Source organism: Apis cerana, linkage group LG4 (genome assembly GCF_029169275.1).
Source record: "Apis cerana isolate GH-2021 linkage group LG4, AcerK_1.0, whole genome shotgun sequence".
NCBI lineage: Eukaryota > Metazoa > Arthropoda > Insecta > Hymenoptera > Apidae > Apis > Apis cerana.
In genome coordinates this window covers 1,865,774-1,884,322 of record NC_083855.1, presented here as the reverse complement: position 1 = coordinate 1,884,322, position 18,549 = coordinate 1,865,774, and the positions used below count along the sequence as shown (strand labels likewise).

At 19.1% G+C, this 18,549-nt stretch overlaps 2 protein-coding genes across 5 annotated transcripts in view; one reads left to right on the top strand and one right to left on the bottom strand.

The window, feature by feature from the left end:
• Positions 1–18,549, bottom strand: part of LOC107995433 (glutathione S-transferase-like) — a 70,972-nt gene that overhangs the window by 21,525 nt on the left and 30,898 nt on the right. Inside the window, exon 1 of one of the 4 annotated variants that reach the window (XM_017052953.3) lies at positions 8,133–8,504. The exons of 2 other annotated variants lie outside the window; for them this stretch is intronic. The gene's annotated coding sequence lies outside the window, so the exon portion shown is untranslated. Of the gene's footprint in view, positions 1–8,132; positions 8,505–18,549 lie in introns of those variants that run through there. One more of the 4 variants, XM_017052954.3, reaches the window with a different exon arrangement.
• LOC107995432 (carcinine transporter) overlaps positions 14,124–18,549 on the top strand; it is a 70,608-nt gene continuing 66,182 nt past the window's right edge. The window contains exon 1 of the mRNA XM_017052952.3: positions 14,124–14,254. The gene's annotated coding sequence lies outside the window, so the exon portion shown is untranslated. The remainder of the gene's footprint in view (positions 14,255–18,549) is intronic.

Here is an 18,549-nt window from a genome sequence, read left to right as displayed (position 1 = left end):
TTTTTTTATTTAAATGTGTCTAATGAATTGTTTATTATTTTAATTATAATATTTTTGGTTTCTAAATATAACAATATATTAAACAATTTATTTTTTTAATAATGTTATACTATTTATTTACGTAATACATAACATTGTCTTTTTAACTACTTGATCTTAAACCAAAAAAATAGAATTAATAATAGAATTATAATATTAATATTATATTATAATTATTTCTTCACATAATTATTTTTTTAGAATAAAAACAACTTTATTCTATTATTATTAATGCCAATATTAGAATTATAATGTTCATTCTTTTATATTTTAAAACATAAAATATCAAATTATAAATGTGAATATAAATAATAAATTTTTTTATATCTTTATTACTACTAGTATCTTTTAATATCTTTTAATTAATTTCTAAAAATTTTAATTATTTGAATTTTAATGTTTATTGATTTATACAGATTTTGAACGGTGCATATTTAATTTTATTATAATATTATATTTTATTATAATTAATAAAATATAATTAATAAAATAAGTTATATTTGTCTTTTTTTTGTCTTCAAATCGGATTCTCTATGATTCTCTATCTCTTTTAATTTTTGCTTTTTTTTTTACTATAGTTGCTATATATATATATATACAAATTTTAAATTATCTCAACTTATAAAAATATATTATACTGTTCACTTTTATAGATTCAAAAAAAAATTCTTTTTTTCTTTTTTGATTTTTTCTTTTCAATCCATTCAGCAGTGTTATATATCAATTGCCAATTACGAAATTTATTATTATCAAACAAAATAAATTCGTAAAAAATTATTAATATTTTAATATAAATACGACAGAGGTAATTAAGAAAAAAATAGCACGATATATATAAAACTTGAATATATACTATATGAAAAAAAAATGAAAATTTTATTAAATAATTTATTGCATCTTTTTGGTTTTTCATTATATTTTTAGAAACGAAAATTCTTTCGTTAAATAATATTATATAATACTATCAAAAGAATATTGCTGTATTATATAATACTACTAGAAGAAAAAAAAGAAAAGATACATACAAACTTGTAGATATAAAACAAATATCAATAATTTCAACAATTTTAACATTTTGATAACATACCAAATTTCGACGAAATAATATTTATGAAATAATCATGATTTCAAAATAATAGAAATTCATCATATAATCCATAACTAATAAACAAATACAAGGTAATTCCATGTTATGTGTATAAAATCAATGCTGAATGCTATGTTAATTTGCAGATAGGTCGAGGTACAAGAGCTTAAAGTGTTTCTGTATTCCCCTCTCGGTCACCTTTTAACCCCTCGAGGAAACTCTCTACCTATCACTTTCTCTGAAAATTCGATCATTCAAGTGTAACAGAATTTATTTTGTTTTTCTGTTAATATTTTCCAATGGAAACTGATTATATGAGTTTTTTCCTTAAAAGTATAATATGTTATCTCGTTTCTTTGAAGCCAGGATACGAAGCGTAATATTTTCTCCTGTTCCCTGCTCATATGACACGAAGCTTGAAAGTTTCGTTCCGTAAAAAAAAAAGAAAAATATAGCTCTGAATATCCTTTGATCGAAATTGAAACACCTCATGATCATATATATTTCTACTTTTTTTTCTTTTTTTTTTCTTTCTTTCTTTCTTTCTTTCTTCTTTTCTTTTCTTTATTATCGAACGAAAAAATTAGATTAGTTTTTGAAATATTTTTTTCACTTTTGGTCATTTTTTATTTTTTTTGCAATGATATTTAATATTGTATAAATAATATATATTTTAGCCTATATTCCATAATAATTTATTATTCCATAATAAAATTGTAGATTCAATATTTGTATGAAATATAATTTTTTTTTGTAAGAAATTATATATAATATATATATATTAATATTATATATATAGATTGTGTATTAAAAAAATAATATGACAATTAACAGTTTGCAATATTGTTCAAGAAGATTTATCAATAAACTATTTTGTTTTCTTTAAAATATTTTATTTTAGGTATTTAATTAGTTGATATTTTAATAATATATTTATAATTTTATATATATTTTAGAAATATAGATTAAATTTTGTGATAGTAAAATGAAGCACAATTGAAAGAAAATAATAGAAATTATTATATGTATAATTAATGCTAGAAATAAATATGAATATTAATTTTGCTAAAACGTATTTTTAATAGTTGCAAAAAAAAATCTAAAATTTATCATATTGACAAGTATATCTAAATTTAAAAAAAGCGAAATATATTTTTTATAATAAAAATAAAAATAAATATTAATTTTCCTAAAAACTCTTATAATTAACTTTAATAATTATAAATTGAAATTTGTCATTTTGATAAATTTGATTTTCTTAGAATTAAAAAAAAAGTAATATAATTTCATTTGAAAAAAAAATAGTTAAAATGGACATTAATTTTGTCAAAAATAGTTACATATTTTCAATAATAATAATAAAAGAAAACTGAAATCTGTCATTCTGACAAATTTGATATTTTAAAAATTAAAAAAGAGCAATATAAAATATTAAAAAAAGAGCGAAATAATTTAAAAATTTTTTAAACTTTTCTTCTCTTCTCCATCTTTAGCTCAGATTATTATTTGCAAACATATGCATCATACCATTTAAAAATTGAATTTAATTTTGTTTGATGAATGAAATTTTTTTCTTTTATCCTTATTTTATGAAATTCAATTACATGGAATGTTCTGTATAAAATTTTTTACGAAATGAATTAATTTAGGCATCCACAGTTTCACTTTATAGATTTCAAACTAAATAAAATGAGATATTTTATACTTGAATGTTTAATAGGATCGTTTGTTTTAATGTGAAACATTTATTTTAGTTATCCATTATAATATCATCGATTTGTCAATCATCGATCGCAGACACTGATTAGTTTATTCAACAATAAATTATCCAATATACCAATTGATCACGAATATGTACTGTATACAAAATTGGATTGCGTTCCAATTTCTGCATTATATTGTAATGCTTTAGTATTTGATTGCAATAAAATTAATGCAAAAACGAGATTTTTAAACGTGTCAGTTCTTGAGAAAAGGATAAAAATGATAAAAATGATAAAATTATATTTTTAATTTTAAGATAAATTATATTTTTATTATCTAATTATTATCTAATTATCTAATTTTAAAAAGAAATTTTGGCATATAATATTTGAAACTTTTAAAGTTTTTTGAAAATTTAAAAATTACGTTTAAACCTCAAAACTTTTAATTTATGAAAATTTAATTTATGAAATGTTATAGTAATATTAAATAACAATTTAATTTTTACTTAATACTAAAGTATTAATAATAAATCAAAACTTTGTATTTAAATTATTGACTTATTTTAATTCGTACAATATCATTTAAAAAAGTTTTTATAAGAAAAAATAAAAATAAAAATTTAACTTTTAAAAGAAGATAAATATTATTATTATTATTAACTTTTGTTATAATTATCTATTAAACTGAATTTGAAGAATTTCAAACAGAAAAGAAAAGATTATTAAAATTTTTTAGAAAAAAAAAATAAATAAATAAAAAAATAAAAAAAAATAAGTATTTTAAGTTTTAAAATAAAATTTCGAATTCAAGTTTTATAAATTTAAAAATTAAATTTTAAACTATCTGTAATTTTTGATAATAAATTGAATAGATATTATTTAATCTAATGAATTATGATTTGATTTATAAGTATTAGAAAAATCATAAAGATCTTTATATTTCAATTCTTTTGATTCTCTTTTCGAAATGGTTTTCTCATGATTCGTGATTACTAGAAGAACCTTTCGCAGGTTCATCCGTATGATCAAAAAATATCAACCTTATTCTTCAATGTTCTTTTCATTCCTCATCTTTCGAAAACAAGTTGTAAATCTTTCTGAAAACTACCCTTTACAATCGCAGATGAAATCTGCAAATTCTATATATCTGTATTTATTTCTTTATATTTTTCAATAAATTACTCAATACAATTACTCAATTGTTTAAATCATTATTAAATTAAATTATTATTGAAATTACAAAAATTGAAAATTAATAGCTCTTTTATAAACTATTGATAATTAAGAATATTAACATGTTACTTTTTTCTTGATATTTTTACTGTATATTTAATTTTCATGTATAATATTTGAATATCCAAAATTTTCCAATAATTTTATAATTTTAATTTCTGAATATTTTATTCTATTATATATTTTTTTTCTATATGTTTTATATGTTATATATTATGTACACATGTATGTTTTATACAAAATATTAATAATATTATAAAAAATTTCTAGAGATCAAAAAATTGATATACAAAAATATTAATCGAGGCTTATTAAACAAATAGGCATAAGCAAATTAAATTTATATTAGATGAAGTGAAATCGGAAAAAATTGTCACTGTGATTAATAGAGATAGAATAATTTGGTTCTTTTAGTATATTGCTTCATCTAATATAAATTTCAATTGTTTATAACTTAATAAATGAGCTCCGATTTTGTATACTAACTTTTATTTTTACTTTTATTTATTTTTACTTTTAAAATCGATTTTTCAAAAATATTCTTATATATTTGTATCTTTAGATTTTACATAAATGTATATTTTTTGATCATTTTATTTATTCCAAAAGATATTTTAGAGATATAAATTATCATATATATATACTTTTAATAAAAATTAATATTATAGAATTTTATATTAATATATTAATTAAAACTATTAGATTTAAGTAATTAAAAATATATTAGATTTATTTTACATTATTTTTTATCATTCTTTATTATTAAATCTTCATGATTAATAAAGCATTATTCCCTCCAAAAAATAATATTTATATTATATTTTTATTATTTATATTATAATTTGAAAAATATAAATATTGTTATAATTCATATTATTTTTTCTAAAATATAAAACTATTATATATAAAAAATTACAATATAAATTATATAGAATATATAAAGAAATTACAATATAAAAATATATATAATATATATAATATATAATTTCAAATTTTTTTTACAGGTTAAATTTGGATAAGTCTTTGATGAGAATGTTAATCATTATAAATCATTTTTATTATCCCCAGGATCATTAATTTCGCATGATGCAGAAATTCATCATTGTCCGAGCTGTATGAAAAAAATTCAGGCCAAAAAAAGGAACGAACGTGAAACTGTGAGAGAGAGAAAAATAGAGAAATAAAAATACGAAAAATAAAAGGAAGGAGACTGAAAAGCGGATTGCTCGTATCAGGTCGGTGAGGTCGGTAATTTTGAAGTGAATACATGAATAAAAAATATGCTATTACTATATATCGACCTATATATCGAGCTATATATCGACCTATTTCGACTTTTTCCTTCTCGTTTTCTGGATTATGAATATTAAAAAAAGAATTATTCGTGAAATTATCTTAGGATCAATTATCTTTATCCAATAAAAAATTTTAGAAAATAATTAAATATCGAAATATCGCATTCTTGTTTTTTTGTCATTTATTTAAATAATTTTTAAACAAAAGAATTTCTTTTTTATTCCTATTGATAAATTAAGTTATGATCGAAAATTTTATTTTTATTGATAAATTATGATCAAGTTCAAAAATAATAAAATATTTTTTTTTCCTTAATAGATGTATTTATTCTTAAAATATATATATAAAAATTTTGAAAATCATTAATTTATACATTGAACTTTTTTTTGATTCATTTAAATAATTTTCAAATAAAGAAATCTTTTTCTTATAATTATTTTTTTAATAAGTTTAATAAGTTGAGCTATAATTGAAAAGTCAAAAAATAATTATTTTAAGAAAATAAATATATTCATTAATAAAATATATATAATTGTAAGAAATAATCAATTTATAAAATTTCGTTTTTATATTTTTGTTATTTATTTTAATAATTTTTAAACAAAAATTTTTTTTATTTTTATTTATAAAATAAATCATAATTAAATCATAATTAAAATCTCATTTTTAAAAAAATTCTATTTTATACAATTTATTATTACCATATATTTTATTTATTTATTATTTATTTATTATTATCATACATATTATTTATTGACAAAATATATAAAAATTTATTTTTCAAATATATATATATCAAATTATACTTTAATAATTTAAATTTTTATCGATTAACAATAAAAAAAGTTTTATCAATTAACAATAAAAAAAATTTTATATAGGAAAAGAAATTTCTTGAATATAATAAAATATTATAATACAAAGAATAATTAATTTAGAAAACTTTATTGTAATTAATTTAGAAAAAAGTTTCATTGTTCAGATTTACTTTATGTTTTTATGGGATTTAAAATGGGATTTATAATGTATATAATGGACAAATAAAAATAGGAAAATATTATAAAATTGATATATAGAGATGTAAGATAATCTACAAGTTTTGAATAACGGATGCAAAAGCCATGAAAAGTGAAGGTGGGAAAACAAAGAGAGAACGAAAGAGAGACTCGATTCATTTTGTGTGAAATTATTATATTTAACAAGCACTGTTTTATTATGCTAAAATATTAAGATAGAAATAATAAAGTTTAGATGATAATTAAATATATTTTCAATAAAATACGACAACGAGTATTTTATAATATTAATTATTTAATATTTAATACATAATGTAATTTTTAATTTCTTATTTCATATAATTTTATATATTAATTTTATATTAATTTTTATATTAATATCTTTAATATATTTTTATATTTTTAAATATTATGATATTATATTGATAAGATAGTAAAATTCATTGATTTTGAAATAAATAAAATTCTTATAATATTGAATAATATACATAATTAATATTTTTTTTAATAATTTTCAAGATCATTAGTTATATTATAAGAAAAAAAAAGTTTTTGTAAATTAATATTTTTTTGTCACAACAAAATTTCAAATAAATTTTCAAAAATTTTATTTTTTCTGGTTATATTTGTTAACCAACAATAAATATGATCGATATATTCTTTTTGAAAGTAAAATATAATCAAAAATAAAACCTTTTATTTTATTTTTCTATTCTGAATTTCATCCTTCATTCACATAATGCAACAAATTTCATTTGAATCTCCAAAACGATGGAAATTCAACAAAAAAGAAGAAAAAATCAAAAAAGCAAAACAAATTATCAAAAATGTATGAATAAAATTTAAAACAAATTTATAGTGATTTAGTGGAAAAATGCTATTAAAAAAAGATAATTTATGTATATAAAATTTTTTTATGAAGTAAAAATCTTAATGAATTTTGTATTTCATAATGAATTTTATAGAGTGGATTAATTATATAAGACGGATTAATCAAAAAATCTTTAAAAATAATATTTGATTTTTTTCTACATTTTTTATCTAATTAATATTCAATATTATTTTTTTTTATTTTTCTTAAGCCCATAACTTCTTATTTAACAATTAACAAATATCGAATTTAAAAATAAACATTTCTCTTATTTTGAAAAAGAGATTGAATGTAACTTTAAAAATTTATTTTTAGAAACAACAATACATAGTATATACATAACCTTAAAAATATTCAATCTGAATATTTCGTACTTAGATTTTAACATATCATTCTTCATCGCAAATTCTATTTTTTTTTAAATAATCAAGTTTTTATTATACAATATAATATATAAAATAAACATACATATCAAGATTTAACATTTAACAAATTTAATTTAATTTTTCTTTTTTTTTTATCAACATAATAATTTTCTATAAAATACATCGAATATCTAATGTAACTGAATACTTTTGAAATCAATTTAAAAAAAAATTATTCACCTGAAAGCTTCTTCATACCATATTATTTCACCATATTATTTATATATTAACAATAAAATCTATATATTAATAATAAAAATTTCGGCAACTTCATCAATAACAAAAATAATTTGATAATATCCACCCTATATTTTATACATATAAATTCTTCTATTAAAATCTAACTAAATTCACAAAATCTCTCCAAAAAAATTTTTCTCATCATAGATACACCATTCTTCCACGATTTGATCACGAATCACGGATTATTTCACGGAGATTGATTCGATTCAAACTCACCGCCCAGTGTCCTCCCACGGTTAAGTTTCACCACCCTTCCGATTAGACTGGACGAACACTCGTGCGGAGCACGATTCGCACTGAACTCGCACGCGAATTCGGGCTTCCTCGTGTTCCTTCGCCACCACTTGCTCGCCTCCCTCAGCTTTCCAACTGATACGGCGACCACGATGCGCAACCTCGGAATATTTATGCCACCATTACTCTCCGTTCTAACCCCTGAACAAGCTCTTCGAAACGAAAATTGTTTCACAACTCGGAAAATGCCCCTCTCTTCTCCGTCCGTCGACTCATTCCTTTCACTCTGACAAATCTTCTTTTCTTATGCAAATAAACGAACTATTAGATAGTATCTTTAACAGGAATATTTTCTTCTTTTATAGGCGGTTAAGATTAGGAAAGATTAAATATGTAAAGGATTTGAGACAGCAATGTGTTCTATGAAGAGGGCAATTTTAAGCGAAGGTAAATCTGTAAGGATTGATTGTAAGGAAAGATTTTGCAATTATGGTATGGATTTGATATAGGTTTAAAAAAAGAATTCTATAATTTTGGAAAAGGTTCTTTCATTTGATACAATTTTATCAAATAGATATGTCAATTATCTTTTCTTATTTTATATTAAAAAATTTCCTAAATTAAAAATTAGGATATATGATAGTAGTATGATTAAATAAAATGAGTAATAGTGAAATAAAATATGTAGAAATTTGAATCCTTAAATTTTAAATTTGATTATGTCTTTTTGTTAGATAATGTTTTGCGTATATCATACATATATGAAAGATAAATATGCGAGAAATCATTAAAATAATATATTCTAATATAATAAGAATAATTTTAATACATTTCAGAGGTTGTTTACAAAGAAAAAATGTTAATTCGATAGGATTTTAATGAAAAATATAGAGAGAGAATTAGAATTTTAAAAATTTAAGATATTTGTAGTTGCATCATAGAATTATATATTTGGAAGCTTTCCAGTATAAACTATTTTTATTCTTTTTAAAAAAGAATATTCCAATATTTCATAAATTTTATTACTCATTTCATTTAGAATAAGTGATAATAACTTCAATAATAATTAATGACATTAATTTATGATATTTTTTCATTTCTTTTATTCCTTTTATTAATCTTTCATAAACTTTATTAACAAATTAAAAATTAACGGTATAGAAATATAAAAGAAAATTTTAGAAATTTCAATATAATATTTTTTTATTTCATATTTTTGTAATATTAATATGTATTTTATATCAATTTTATTCAAACGTTAAAAAAAATTTATTCAACAAATACAATTTTATTCTGTTTTCATATTTTTTAATAAAAAGAACACTATTTTAAATTTTTTAATAAAAAAAACACTAACATATATGTATATTTTTTTATAAATTTCTATAGTATTTTTTATTTTTGCAATTTATATTTAATTTAAAAGTATGAAATTGTTCATATAATCATAATTTATAAATTTTTTATAGACCATGTAGGAACTAATGTATTTAAATCTACTTACTATGTATTAAATCAAGATTTAACTAAGTTATCAGAAATGTTTTGTTTCAAGAAACGGGAATGGATTTGTAAATTTAATTAAATTATTTCATTAGTAATTAACAGTATATAAAGTCAATAACCGCAAAACGAATAAAACACATTACACAAATGCTAACGCTCAGAACCGCCGCAGTAGAGCGTGCCCGTCTATGATCAGACGCGTACAAATAGATGAAAAATATAAATTAACAGTAGCATCTTTATATATATTAAATCTTTATTCATCATTGTCCATTAAATTTCGTACTTCTTTTACTATTTATATTATTCTAAAAATTCATTATTCAAAAATATTTAAGAAAATTTTCAATTATTTCAATTATTGTTAAATAAATTATCTTCTCTTCGAAATATTTTATTTCAATTTATCAAAAATAAATTCGAAAAATAAGTCATTCAAAGATAAAAGAATTTTAGAAATTTCAGAATTTTAGAATTTCAATATTTCAATTGCCAATCGTGAGAAAAAAATATTTAGTTCGTTTAAAAAAATGGTAGAATCTAGATGATATTCTCTCGTCACGCGTTTCCATATATAATACTATATCCATGACGTAAACGGCCACGTGAATAGGGGAAGGAGGCGAGTGTACGTTAAATATTATGCTGTAGTTGGGTTGGTTAATTGGTTAGAGCAAGCCAGTTAGTTTCATTATGTTACCTCCATCTTCGTAGGTTTCGCACAATGGAGATCTCTTTCAGTATCGGGGCCACTAGGCCTGCATATAGAGTCTCTTTATGATTACAAGACATTCTCATGAAGAATTCGATCACTGCCCAGATCTATTATTTTTCTCTTCTTATAATACTCAGATTAAACAATTATAATAAAAACAAAATCAGAATAAACAATATTTAATAACTTTATTTATATATATTTTATAATTAATAATAATATATTATCAAATAAAAATTTTAAATTTTTCTTTTTTCTTTTCATATTGATTTTTATTTTAAATTTTATTATTAATTTGTAATTAATGTTATAGATATCAATAAAATTTTCAGAAAGTCTAAAGTCAGGTTTTTGATGAAAGAAGTTTAATTCTTATATTAATATTGATTAGTGATTAATATTTTTTAAAAGGAATTTTAATTTATTTTTTAAGTATTTGGACTTTATGTAACTTTAATGTAATTCAAAAATTTTTAACTAATATATCTATATATGTTTTATTTTGAATGAATTATAATTTTCTAAATAACTATATTTTGTATAACCATAGTAATTGTCTTAGCTATAATATATTTTTCGAAATATAAAGTATATAGTGTCTTTTTATGAATACAAACAATTTCTTAGATTTCAATTTTAATATTTTTCAATATTTTGTCATAATTTTGTTTAATGTGATTTAGTAAATTATTAAGGAAATATAATTTAAAGAAGTATAATTTTTTTATTATTGTTTTATATTATTATTATTATTATTTAAAATATATCAATAAATATTAAATGATTAATGATAATTAAATAATAATTTTTAAATATTCAAACAAGATAATATATGTTTAAAAAAATCAAAAGTTCTTTTATTTCTTAAAATTGAAAACGAAATTAGATTATAAAATTAGGAGTCTATAAAAATTAATTTTGAGATAATTGTATTAATATGCAATTAATTTTTTTTAATATGCAATGAAAATTCATATCATATATCATAACAATAACATCAATTTTTTTAAACTAAAATATTAATTTTCTTAATATTTCTACATGATTCGTCAATATTTTAAATAATTTATAATCTTTCTAAGTTATGAATATCAAAATATTTGTATAATACACATATTTATAATATATATAATTGCACATTTGTTGTTTTAAAATTTACAGTGATGTTTTAAAATTTATCTACAAAATCTATTAATAAAAATAAATATTAATTTATTTTTATTAATAATATTCTATTTCTATTTCTATTCTGTCTATTAATAATAATAAATATCAATGATTTTTCTGTATCAAATCGCAATAAATGCAAATTTTGAATTATGTCACTTTTGCAATGATATATTTGATATAATTTTGGGTACATACAAATTAAACAATTAATTATTATCTGTATTTATTATTGTATATCTGTATACATTATTTATATGAAAATATTTATTACTTAATATCTACACTTGTATCAAATCGTTTATAATATGAATAATCGAATAAATTTGATTAAATATCAATATTGTTAAATCTCATAAGAGAACTGATACATATTATTATATATATTATTATATATATTATACGTATTATTGAAACATATTTACAAATATTATTTATCAAACATTGTTATTATTATTATTATATTATGAAATACAAATTACAGAATTATAAATGAAAAATATATATAAATTTCAAGTTCAAATAAAAAATATTTTCTCTTATATGTACGATGAATATATTTAATATTTATAAAAAAAGTTCTATTTAATAATTATTTATATTATACTTCGAACATAAAATTTTTCGATTCTATTTTCCATCTTCTCTCATAACTTATTTTTCAATATACAACTAAACTAGTCCATCTTCCATTTCCTATTCCGACTTGTAAACTATTTCCGATTTTCTTTTTGAACTCTTTTATTGCATAACTTTCTCCGATTTGATCCTCTTTTTCGATCAAATTTTTTTTTTCGAACAAAAAAACTTTCATCCTGATAACAATTGTTTTATTACTGAAATAGTAATTATGTGTAATAATACTATTTTAAAATAATAATAAACACAATTACACAATGCTTTAATACAATATATTTAACACATATATTTTGTTAATTTCAATGTTATTCATTGTTGATTTTATAAAGAACTTCAATTTCTTATCTTAGAATTATAAATATCTTTAATTTGATTTCAAAAATTGCAAGACTCAAATGTTTATTCATTTCTAAATTTCATGACAAAAACAAAGAACAAAAAAAAATTGAAAGTTCATTTCATTGTTCATTCGTTCATTTAATTTATTTTATATTTTATTTTATTTATTTTTATTACATATTATTTATTATTTATTATATTTTATAATATATATTATATTATATATTATTATATTATATATTATATATTATATTATATATTATTTTATATTATTTTGATGTTTTCAAAAATTTCAAATGATATATTTGTAAATAATCTATTATTATATGTCTTTCAGGCATATTTTTTTTAATGGAATAAAAAAGTATTTCATTATGTTATTTAATACAAATTATTCTTAATAAATCAATATCAAAATTTAATTTCTATTTTGACGTAATAGTAATAAATCAAGAATTATAAGATTATATAAATACTTAATAATAATTAATTCTAATATAATTCTAATAATAAATTTCAAAATAATATCAAGGTTTAATAATATATTATATATGTATTTCAAAATGCATAATTTAATTCTGTATGAATTAATAGATTATCAAATCCATCATAATCTACAAGAGATTTATTTCAAAGACTAGAAGAATTAAAAACTATAATTTTGATAATATTATTTTAAACTCACAAATAATTTTTGTTTTTTTTTCAGAAACATAAGTATTGTTTTGAATTGTATTATTTTTGAAATACATATATGATATATAAATATGTAATACATGATATTAATACAAAATATTAATATATTTTTTATATTATGAACATTTTTAGAGAATCGATTTTAAAAATTTAAATAAATGAAAGTTAATGTAAAAATATTATTTCTTAAATTACATGTAATTTAAATTTGCATTTGATGGAGCAAATTAGAAATAAAAAAAAAATATCCTCCATCTTCATCACACTATTGTCTTACTTTATTTTCGTCTCGCTTCAACTAATAAATATATTATTTACTTGTTAAGTTAATAAAAACAATTTAATAAAAAATATATAATTTAAAGAATATCATAAATATCACAAATAAATATATAAAAAATAAAAATAATATTTAATAATATTTAATAAATAAACTCTAATATTTTTATATATTTTTATATTTTTTTAACGTCTATCGACTATTCAAATCCAAATCACGAATATATTTACTTAAAAGATGTTTCTATATATGAGAAAAAAAATTTTTTTTTAAACTTTGTTTTTGAGTAAATTTGAAAATTTTTATAATATATTAACATTTTTTTATATTTAAACCAATATCTTAATAATAATTGGTCTACGACATATTAAAACAAAAATCTCACGTATATTTTATTTCTACACTTTTACAAGATGGAAATAAATAAATAAAGATAAAAATGTGAACAAAATTCACAAAACGAAAAAATAAGAAGTGCGTGCACGATAATTACAGTTATCTCAAAGGATCGTCGAGGGCATTGTTAATGACCCACACTAAGTGGTGAAGAATTGCACGGTAGCACGCTCTCCGCGTACCCTGATCAAATGCAGGGCCTCTAAAATGTTGGACTACTACGCGTCCACAAGTTTTGTTATCGTTGCCAGAGCTGAGGTGACAGAGAGCTTTAGTGCAAGGTTAGTCGGTGATGAGTGAAGTGCCTCTACACGGCCATTGTTCTTCGATAGCGGCTAAGAACAGAAGGATTTCAATTGAATTCCTGTGAGTATGTTTAATACTTTAATCAACTTGCATGGGATTTTTCTCAAAATTAAACTTAATCTAAATAAGTTTGATTTCTCTTCTAAAATCTGGATTTTTAATTTCTTCTTGTATACGATTATAATCATATTGAAAAGATGACATTTTTTCTTAACTTTGATAAATTTTTTTAAGAAAATTCGCTTAAAATCTTTATGATTTCTAATTTTTTTAAGATTTATTAATTTTTGTTAAATTAATGATAATTTTTTATGATATAGTATATTTCATTATACATTATATTTTTCAACATATTCTTTTAATTTGTAAATAAATTTAATAAAAATATATCAAAATATATATTTAGTGGCTATAAAAACTATAAACAACTTTGGAAACAACTTTGATGAACTATGAATCTCAATTGAGATATTTAATTTGTAATAAATTAAATTATAATATGAAAAAATATATGAAAAAAATATATGTTATCATGTTAAAATTAAAAAGAATTTTGAATATCACTTGATAGTACATTATAAAAGCTTATAATTTCTTTTTTTAAAGATTTCTAAAAAAATGGTTCAAGAATCGTTAAATCTTTATTATTGGAATATTTAGAAGAAATTTTTAGCTTGATGCTTTGTAGAAATAATTAATACACATTTTTTTCCATTGAACTTTAATTAATAATGATATTCAATTAAAACATGCAGTGAAAAATTTAGTAATTTAATTTTGAAAATTCGAGGCAAAAAAGAAATATATAATCAGATACATAGGAATATCTTTTTAGGAAGTTTTATCAATTTAATTCTAAATTATAAATATTATTTTTACTCTCAAAAACTATCATGAACAGATTTTATTTTTATGATATGATATTTTTTATATTTGTTATCTCTGATTAATAATCTATCATTTCTGACATGATGAATTAAAAATATTATTTATAATGAATGTGATGAATGAATGCTTTTTATTACAAAGTATCAGTTATCTAAGATTAAAAAGTAAGATTTAAAAAATGCCAACAAATTTATAAAACAATTGTTTATTATTATATTTCAATATTATATTGAAAGGTTATCAAAGATCAATCAATTTAAAGAAAAAAATTCTTAGATCAATATTAAATATAGAAAACAACTGATTTTCTAATTAGAAAGTATTAAGTAATTCTTATTAAAAAAATCTCAATAATTAAAAAAAATATTTTTTAATTAATATTATTTAAATCTAAAAAAATATTTATTTATTTTATTTATATTATTTATTTTGTAATATTTTATTTATTTATTCCAAATTCTAATCAAATCTATATATATATATATACAATTTTCAAAAGAACTTTTTTTCACAAAAATAATTTTTATATTATCATTTGTCGATAATTATTTCGAATTCAAACAAAATATACTTCATATTGAATCAAATCCAGTGAATTAAAGTCAAAATTGTATCTTTCACATTCAAGATCGTGATTTCTAGGTAAATCGATACATTTTGAAAAGCAAGGAAGACCACGCGAAACGGGACAACAAATAAATTGAGAAGATTAATAGCAATCATAAGGTAGATCGGGTTACACTATTGTTTGACCGTCGTCCCTTCTAAACTTCAAAACTGGGTTGCATAACGCGGTCGAGGCACCAGTTTAACCCTGTAACAGGTTAAAGTTTCATCGATGCATGATGAAAGAAAACTTGAACAAAGATTAAGTTTATTACAGCACGTTGATTATGACGGGAATTAACACGGGATGCTGGAATTGCATCGGGTTCGTTAATTTGCAATAATCATATAAGTATGCTCGTCAAGCAGAGACACGAAGAAATTTCGAGGCCTCGAAGTGAGATCGAGAAAGTCGATGAATTTCTTCAACAAAAAATTGATAATTATTTGCAAAAACGTACTATTTTTGGATTTTGATGATTTTTTTAATGTTATCAAAAGATCACCATCCTTAATACAATCATAATTCTATTGTGAAGATTTTACATGGGAATTATTGTTAAAATGTTATTCACAAAAATATTTCTTTAAAACAGATTAGATTAGATTAGATTAGATTAGTTTTAAGCAAATTTATTATTATAAATAATTATCTTATGGTGGCAAGATCAAAAAATCTAAATATAATACAAATCATTAAATCAATTAATAATTAAATAAGTTTTTATTTAATTTTGATTTGATTAGAATAAATATAAATTAAATATGTTAAATAAAATTTACTCAATTTCTAGTTTTTAGTTTCTAGTTTCTAGTTATGATTTATATTGAATTTTTTTGAATTAGATTATTTTAGGTTAAGTAAATAGTAACTTTTTCAATAATAATCTAATCTATCCTAATATAAATTGTTTTTATTAACTTTTTAATAAACTATAATCGCGAAGTTTAAATTTTATCATACTATTCAGTATGATGATTTTAAGCATATTAAAAAATTATCGAAATTGAATAGTGTCTTTTTGTAAGTATTTATAACAAATATTTATAACAATCATTATGATATAAATATGAAAACAATTATCTATTTTTTATAATTTTAATTTTTTCTTAATTCAATTGTTCAAAGATACTGGAAATTTCAAGGTCTTAAAGTGAATATTAATTATTTTTTAAAATCTTTATTTAAAATATATATAATCTTAAGTTTGTTTTTTTCAAAAATGTTTTTATATAATATAACAAATAAAAATGTTTGAAATCTCAAAAGAAATTTCTTGAAGTAAAAGATCTATTATGAAGAAGAATTAGATTTGAATCTGTATGCAAATTTTCATCATTGATTAAATGATTGATTAATCTATCTAAAATCGTGTTATCTAAACTAACTGTTGAATGTTACTATGATTACAATTTCTGATATTGCTATTTGAAATAATATATCAATATTACGTTTTTTGATCCAATTAAGCGATTGGTTCAATTGTCTAGAGTATATAATAAAAGAATATATAATTTATTAATAAAATTATTAATAAATAAATAAATGAGCAATAAAATGTTAGCATATACTTAGAATAATATAGAGTCAAATATTTAACATATGTGTATAATCCTCATGCAGAATTATTTTTATTCTTTATCGATAATATAGAAAATTTAATTAAAATCCAATTAAAATTCACAATATATTAGAAAAAATGAATATTAAAAATATAAATTATATAAATTATATATAATTTATATGAAATTTATATAAAAACTATGTTTTTATATTTTTCTCTAATTTTAATTAGTTATTGATAAATTACTATATTTACTATATTTTTTTGACTAATTGTTTATAAGAATAGAATCAACGTAAACATCTAATAATGATATAAAATACTTTTGTTGCTTTTCAATCAAGAATCGTTCTAATTCAATGAATTTCAGGCATTTTTATAGTATTCAGATTCAGCTATTTTATTTTAATTACTTTTCTCATGGTCTAATTCGATTTAATACTGTGATAGAATTCTTTTTATCCTTACAATTTTTATTTTTATATTACAATATTCAATTGTATTATCGATATTTTCAAATAGTTTCTGTAAATACTGATTTATTGCAATTGTAAAATAGTTCAATAAGTATTTTCAACTATTTATTTTGAATCTCTAAATTTAAATGTTTAAAAGAGAAAAACAATTTTGAATATGAAAATTTATTTTTTGTCAGTTATCTTATAACCATAAACTAATCTGAAGGACATAAATTTTTACACTCACTTCTTTAATAATAAAAAATGATCTCAAATTTGCTTTATTTATTTTTAATGATATTTACTTTTTCTTTAAGTTCTTTATGATTTTCTATATCTCTTATGATTTATATTATTATTACATACTAAAAATTGATACTAATAAATTCAATTCATATTTATTAATTATATATTTTTAAATATACATATAAATATTATATTATAATACAACATTTCTTAATTCTAAGTTAATGTATATAAGCACTTAGATATAATTCTAGTAATATTATCATTTGTATCAAAGATATTACATTGTTATGCAAAAATAGTTGCATATTTTTTAACCTCTCTGAATATTTAAGATGTATTGCACAATTTATCAAAAATAAAAAGTAATTAAAACTAAATTTGTTAAGAATTAAAATTAAGAATAAAATTTTCTATCGCAATTTTACAATTATTAACTATTACACAAGAAAATTGGAAATCATACATGTATATTAATATGATATTCGATAAATTATTTATTGTTTTAAAATATCGAAGCACTTTTCCCAATACCACTTTCTTTTTATTAGTTTCTAGCATGTTTAAACATTCTAATATATTAATGAAATTC